The sequence below is a fragment of the Glycine max genome, chromosome 13 (genome assembly GCF_000004515.6).
Source record: "Glycine max cultivar Williams 82 chromosome 13, Glycine_max_v4.0, whole genome shotgun sequence".
Lineage (NCBI taxonomy): Eukaryota > Viridiplantae > Streptophyta > Magnoliopsida > Fabales > Fabaceae > Glycine > Glycine max.
The window spans coordinates 40,316,627-40,323,214 of NC_038249.2; the positions used below are offsets into that span (position 1 = coordinate 40,316,627).

At 29.1% G+C, this 6,588-nt stretch overlaps 1 long non-coding RNA gene across 1 annotated transcript; it reads left to right on the plus strand.

Annotated features, from left to right (window-relative positions):
• The first annotated feature begins 4,745 nt into the window (after positions 1–4,745).
• LOC106795539 (uncharacterized) lies at positions 4,746–6,380 on the plus strand. The gene is made up of 2 exons (XR_001384277.2): positions 4,746–4,926; positions 5,724–6,380. It is a non-coding gene; the product is annotated as an uncharacterized lncRNA (long non-coding RNA).
• Positions 6,381–6,588: the final 208 nt, after the last annotated feature.

Here is a 6,588-nt window from a genome sequence, read left to right on the forward strand (position 1 = left end):
AATTATATTTAGATTATCTTTTATTTCACTTTCTTTTAATATATATATTTTTTATCTTTAGTACACCTTTCTCATAACTCTTCTCTGAATTTGCATTCGAGTGGTATCATGACGAGTAGATAAACATGGGTCACAAACTCCAAAGGGAAGGTGAACTAAAGTGATTGAGTGAATTTAAATCTTTGAATATGACCACATCTACCGTGGGAGACTTTCCTAGGACTCCCAATGTGGGAAACATTTTTTTATCTGTTAGATCTGTTTATTTTAAAATCTGGTTAATGTATTTTTTTAATTTTTAATTTTCTTTTTTCTCACTTTTCCATTTTCGTCCCTTTTATTTCCCCTTTCCTTTTTTTTTTTTTTTCTTTTAATGTTGTTGCACAACATCGCCACCATTAGCGGCAAAATTAACCATAGCAGATGCAGTACTATAGAGGAAAGGAGACGATCTACGGTAGTTCACGGAGCACTTTGCGGTGGATTCGTTGCAATTCATGGTGGATTTTTGCGAAGGGTCGTGGTGGTTAACAATGATATGGAATCTGATTTTGATCATGTTTATGGGTGATGGTGGTTTCTTGGTGGGTTCATTGTGTTTCGTGGTGGGTTTTACAGTAGTTCGTGATGATCCTTGCGAAAGTGCGTGACAGTAAAACCACCACGATCGCAAAATCTTCGTAACGCTTACGTTTGCTCCCAAATCAGCATGGCATGAGAAAAATAAAATACAAAATGCCACCATAAAAAATTGTCTCCGACAGCGGCACATGGTGGACAATGTAATAAAAAAGAAGATGAGGGTTGACTAAGAGAGAGATAACGGATAAAACAGGAAAAAGAAGAAAAAAGAATAAATTAATAAATAAATCTCATTCATACATTAAAATTAAAAAAAAAATATGATGGTTGCAAAAAAAGTTTCTTTGGAAAAGTGTCCACAGTACAATAATTAGTCAATATAGTTATGGTTTATTTGGTTTGTATATTTATTTTTTATTTTTATTTTTAAAAAATTAGAATTCTGAAAATATGTTTTTAATTTCTTATTTATTATTTTCGAAGAAGGAGAGAAGCGTATGAAGAAAATGTATTTTTAGATTTACTTAAAATTATATTTCTTGTCCCCGCGTTTTCATTTTAATTAAAATGAGATTTCTGGTTCCTATTTTCAACTGAAAATATTGAAAACGAGATTTTATTATTTTCATTTTTTGGTTCGTTTGGACAAATATTATCACTGAAAATATTTTCAAATATCCAACTAAACACAACACATTTCCATCATAATTTTTTATTTTCAAGTGAAAATAAAAACAAAAAACAATCAAACCAAACACCTCCTAAATATTTCTAAACCGTACGAAATGGATCATGCAGTAGTAAGGATAAGTGGGCCGTGTTCATAAATACTCCACAGCTGTAGCCTTGTTTATTCTCAGAAAATGCTTCGACTTACACATAACCAAAGCCCACGTACAGGCCCAGAGCCAATGATATCTTGTGTATGAAAAACATATTTCCAAATCAATGGAAATTTTTTTCATCCATAAAATTTGAAGATAAATATTAAAATTTTTATTAATTTATAATAAGTCATATATTTTATTTAACTAACCAATTTAGACTCACTTAGTGTAGAATAACATGATTGTATTTGATTTATCTTTTAAGAAATTATATAGTTTTTTTTTTAATAAGGTTGTTCAAATAATTGGTAGAGGATAATGCAAGGCATCCTGCACGATGTGGAATTAAGAGAGGTTGAATAACAAAAATAGAAGAAGAAGAAAAAAAGTATATCTGTTTCTATTTTTAAGTTTTCAAAATCCCACTTTAGAAAAAATATACAGAATTTAATAAAAAGGAAATCTTATTTTTAAATCAAATTTTTAACCAAATAAAAAATGAATATTTCTATTTTTTTATTTTTGCTTTCTTTTTAAGTACTAAACCTATACTTATAATATAAATTCGAATACACAACTTAATTTACTCTCTCAATTAGATATTCTCAATATATTTTCTCCTTTCTTCTTTAAATGTGCATTTGACATACTATCTGAACAGCTAATCATAAAAATTCTCTCAATCGTCTCAAAATACAATCTTCTCATCTTTATATGTTTTCTCGATCTTATTAATTGTCTATCTATTTTAATTCACCATTTTATTTCTATTTCTAAATTGAATTTTAATAATTTCTTAAATAATATTTTTGTAATTATAAATAACCCTATACCACAAATTAAACCATTTATTGTAAAATTTAAATATAATTGATATATTTAAAGATTGTAGACTTAGAATACTAGTATATATAGATGGATTGATGTATATAAATAGATGTTTTTGTTGAGAGTGAATAAAAATTAGTGATTTTATTATGCCGGAATAAAATTACAATAGAAATGTTTTTTTTTATATAAAAATCACTCAAATTAAAAAAAAACATGATACCGTATTTTACGGAAGCATGGTAATTCCTAGTTCCTACTTTCTCCCCATTACCAAATGACTCATTACCCATGTGCGATCTTGCAGTCTGGACGGATGGAGAGGACAAGTGGAAGTGTGGAACCATGGTCCCTATCCCAATCCCTAATCATGCTTTTATCGTAAGTTGGTCATTATTTTTTTGGTAATGTAAAATGACAGATAATTTGAAACAGAAAAACTTTGTCAAAATCACACTTATTAGTTATTTCAAAATGGATTATATATTTTATGCTTAATTACACTTTTTATTCTTTTTTTTATATAAATTTAACTTCTAAAAAATTAATTTTGCGTATTCTATCTTAATTTTTTTTGAAAAAATTACAAAAATTATATATTTTTATCGTTGAATTAACATGACATGTCAACATAATTGTAATTTTTCTTCAAAATTTTTTATTTTTTGATAAATTTTGTCTTTTAATTTTATAATTTTTTTTGACAAATTTTACTCCTAAGTTTTACACTTATGTTAGCATGATGTCGGTTCAAGTAAAATTTACAAGATTTTTTACAAGTTGGAGGCATGTGCAAAATTAATTTGTTTAAGAAAAATTTGTCAAAATATAAAAAACACAATTAAGCCTATATTTTAAATCATATTGATACCACTTTAATTGTGTAAGAAATAAATACGTTTTCATTTCTTTAGCCATTACTTTGGGGTGTGATTTAAATGCATGATTCATATAAAATCAAATTAACTTTTTGTTATGAAAATAAAATAAAAAAGTTTAAGGGAGTGACAATGTTAAGATCTAAACATGTCACTCTACTGTAAAAAGATTTAACTTGGTTAAAAAATGCGGATGAATAATTATAAACCTTTTAGTATATATTTTAATTTTTACGAATAAAAAAATAACTTGAATGATTAAGATGGAAAAATGCCTATAATCTTTTTGCTTATAACAAAAAAAATCACTTAAATGAGTCATTTTCATTTTATGTATGTAGTGCATGCAACAATTAAATTGATTTTTTTTCACATTATTAATTATTTTGTATATTCATTTATAACTCTTTTTATTACATTAATTATGATCTCTCTCTCCAAATTTTACTTTTCTTTTCCTTCAACTCATTTTGCAATTCCAATGGGTTGAGCTTATTTATGTTAATCCTTACCCAATTCAAAATTTTGATACGTCATATATTTATATTCAAATTTGATTTGAGCAATTTTTTTAGAGCAAATTATAAATTAATTCCATCCAATTTATAAACATAATATATATCAATATTGACATGGATGAACCTAGAGCATTCTTTGATTAGAAGTTAAGAATTAATTTCAGAAATACTAATTATAAGATATTCATTTAAAAAACTGATTTCTTTCAAAATATATATATATATATATATATATATATATATATATATATATATATATATATATATTATTCATATGAATTTAAAAAATCAAATCACTAACCACGAACTCAAAGAACAACTTTATTAATCATGTCACTTTATGTTAATTAATTATTAATATTATCATTATATGTAAAACTATATAAGTGAAAGAACTAAAGAAGCATATATTAAATTGCATTTATATTATAATATGTGTTTCAAGACAAATAATATCAACCTAAATATTTTATAATGCTATGAAAAATACTATGCATATATTTAAAGACAATATCTAAGGCTAAGGGTATTAACTTAAGATATCCTCTTATTAATTCCTATTTATTTGAAAAAGTATAAATTAAAAAAATTATAAAACATTAAACCAAATTAAAATAACTCATAATATAAATCGAATTCCTTTTGAAATATACTAAAGATTATTTTTAAAACTCGATGAATTCCATCAAAAATGACTTCTAACTTTTTGATCGAAAGGAGTTACTGCAACAAAAAAGAAGATCGAATTAAGAAGTTAATAATAATACTGAAGAGATCATTGATGCCCGTACCAAACATATAAAAATAAAGAAAAAATCATCAACGTGCAACCCCATTTTTTATGTGCGGATGGAAGAAAGATATAAATAAAGAGAGAGTCAAATTAATAAAGTGATAAAAAAATAGAAAGAGAAATGAGTTGTAAAAGAAATTGAGTGTATAAATATAATATTTCAAAGTAAATGTATATATCATGCATGTAATAGTAATATTTAGCAAAAAAACAAGCGTTTTCCATGACGTCGTTGAATTTGTCCACGGTACTCACGACCCCACTTTCTGCACAAAGTAAATTACCCATTTATAAGGGCAATAAATTCTGCTTTCTCTTCACTGCATTCAACTCCTCGAAACCTCTACATATAGTGACCCTATAATGGTTCACTCACTCAACACAAACTAAATTGGTACAAAACAAAATGCTGCTGCTGTTTGGCTGATGATGCGTCCAAGGACTGATCCATCCGCTCAATAATTCTAGATATTGCCGCCAGCAACTGCTTTTTTTGTTAGGTATTTTCATATTTACTTCTACACAGCTTTTTTGTTTATATATGCGAATTTTCGATTACGTTGTTCTATTCTACTCATTACTCAAACTGATCAAGTTGACAGTAGGCAGTACACACAAAAACCTTTGTTGGTTCTTCTAGATAACTCCTCAGCATAAAATTTTGATTTGACTCCAAACTTGTTAACATCAACGAGGTGGATATATAGATCTTGGATCCCATCAACTATCCCTCTAATGTTCAACCATTTCAACGCTTCCGACCACCCTTTAATTTTGATCCCGTCATTCTATATATGTAACATTTTGGTTTGTCTATAATTCCCTCAATTTTAGTTCCACAAGAGATTTTTACATTTTCTTTTGAAGCTTAATTGCCTCTCTTGAAGAACTGTTTCAATTGGTTCAACTTGATTTCGATCTTAAGGAACCTGACATCTCTTTCTGGTTAGTTTTCACACGCACTATTTCACTTTACACTTGTTTTGATGGGTGGATTCAAGGTTTTAACAACAGAAATTTTGGCTGCTACGTTAAAATTTTGGGTGGTCGGGGATCACAATTGTGACCACATCGACCGCATTTGGCGCTAACGGGCCAAAACCACAGCTGCAATTTAAATCTTCCGTTGGATTAAAATAAAAATGACTTGCTAATTGCTATCTCCATCTCTCGATCGGTTGCTATTTATAATCAGACGACTATTTAGTGCGTAATTGATTTAGCTTGATGTTAAAAATACTGTTCACAACAATGAATTCTGAAAAAAAGAAATCTATTATTTCTTGAAAATGAACAGATCTCAAAGACTGAGTTAGAGGAAGAGTTACTTTGGTTGGAAAAGCTTTAACATCATGTGCAAAAGAAAGAGTCCAGGCTCAGAATTGAGGCCGCCGAGCAGGCCCACATCGCCTGAGTTATCATCGTCGACATCATCAGGTGAGTGGCCGGAATTCTCATCATCATCACCATCTGCTTCCTCGGCATCATATACATCGAAGATGCCGAAGGAGGGTATATGTGTATATTTCCCAGAGGCAGAAGAGGAGAACGTGCAACGTGCAAATGCTGCTCCAGAAACAAAGGCCATGGATCTCGTTGGTTGTCCTCGATGCTTCATGTACGTCATGTTATCTGAGGCGGATCCAAAGTGCCCTAAGTGCAAGAGCACAGTGTTTCTTGAGTTTTTCAAAGCTGAAAACTTCAAGACGGACAATTGAGCTATGGGGAGACTTTATGGGAATTAATAAATAAATTAAATCCTTGTGGTTCTAGGACGTTTATTTATGCCTGTTTTGTTTTTGAAATCTGAAGCTTCAATTCATAGGACTATCTGTATCTTGTTTGAGAGTGAAGTTAAGTAAAGAATAAAGATTACGGGAGATATATGGTAGTGTAACGTGATGCCACTATATCTTGTTTGAGTCTTCCTATTTGATATATGTGCTTTTGTTAAGTTTGTCGTATATTTCGGTTAGTATAGTTTGAGTCTGACTGCTAATTGCTTTTCTTCAGTATGTCATCACAATGAATTGAGGTTGGAGCAGTGTGAATTCCTGCTGAGCATATATCCATTTTAGTTACATCACATCGAATTGTTTCATGAGCTGTGCTATATATCACGATCCAAATTCCAAGCAAGAGAACATGTTGGTTGAGAGTCT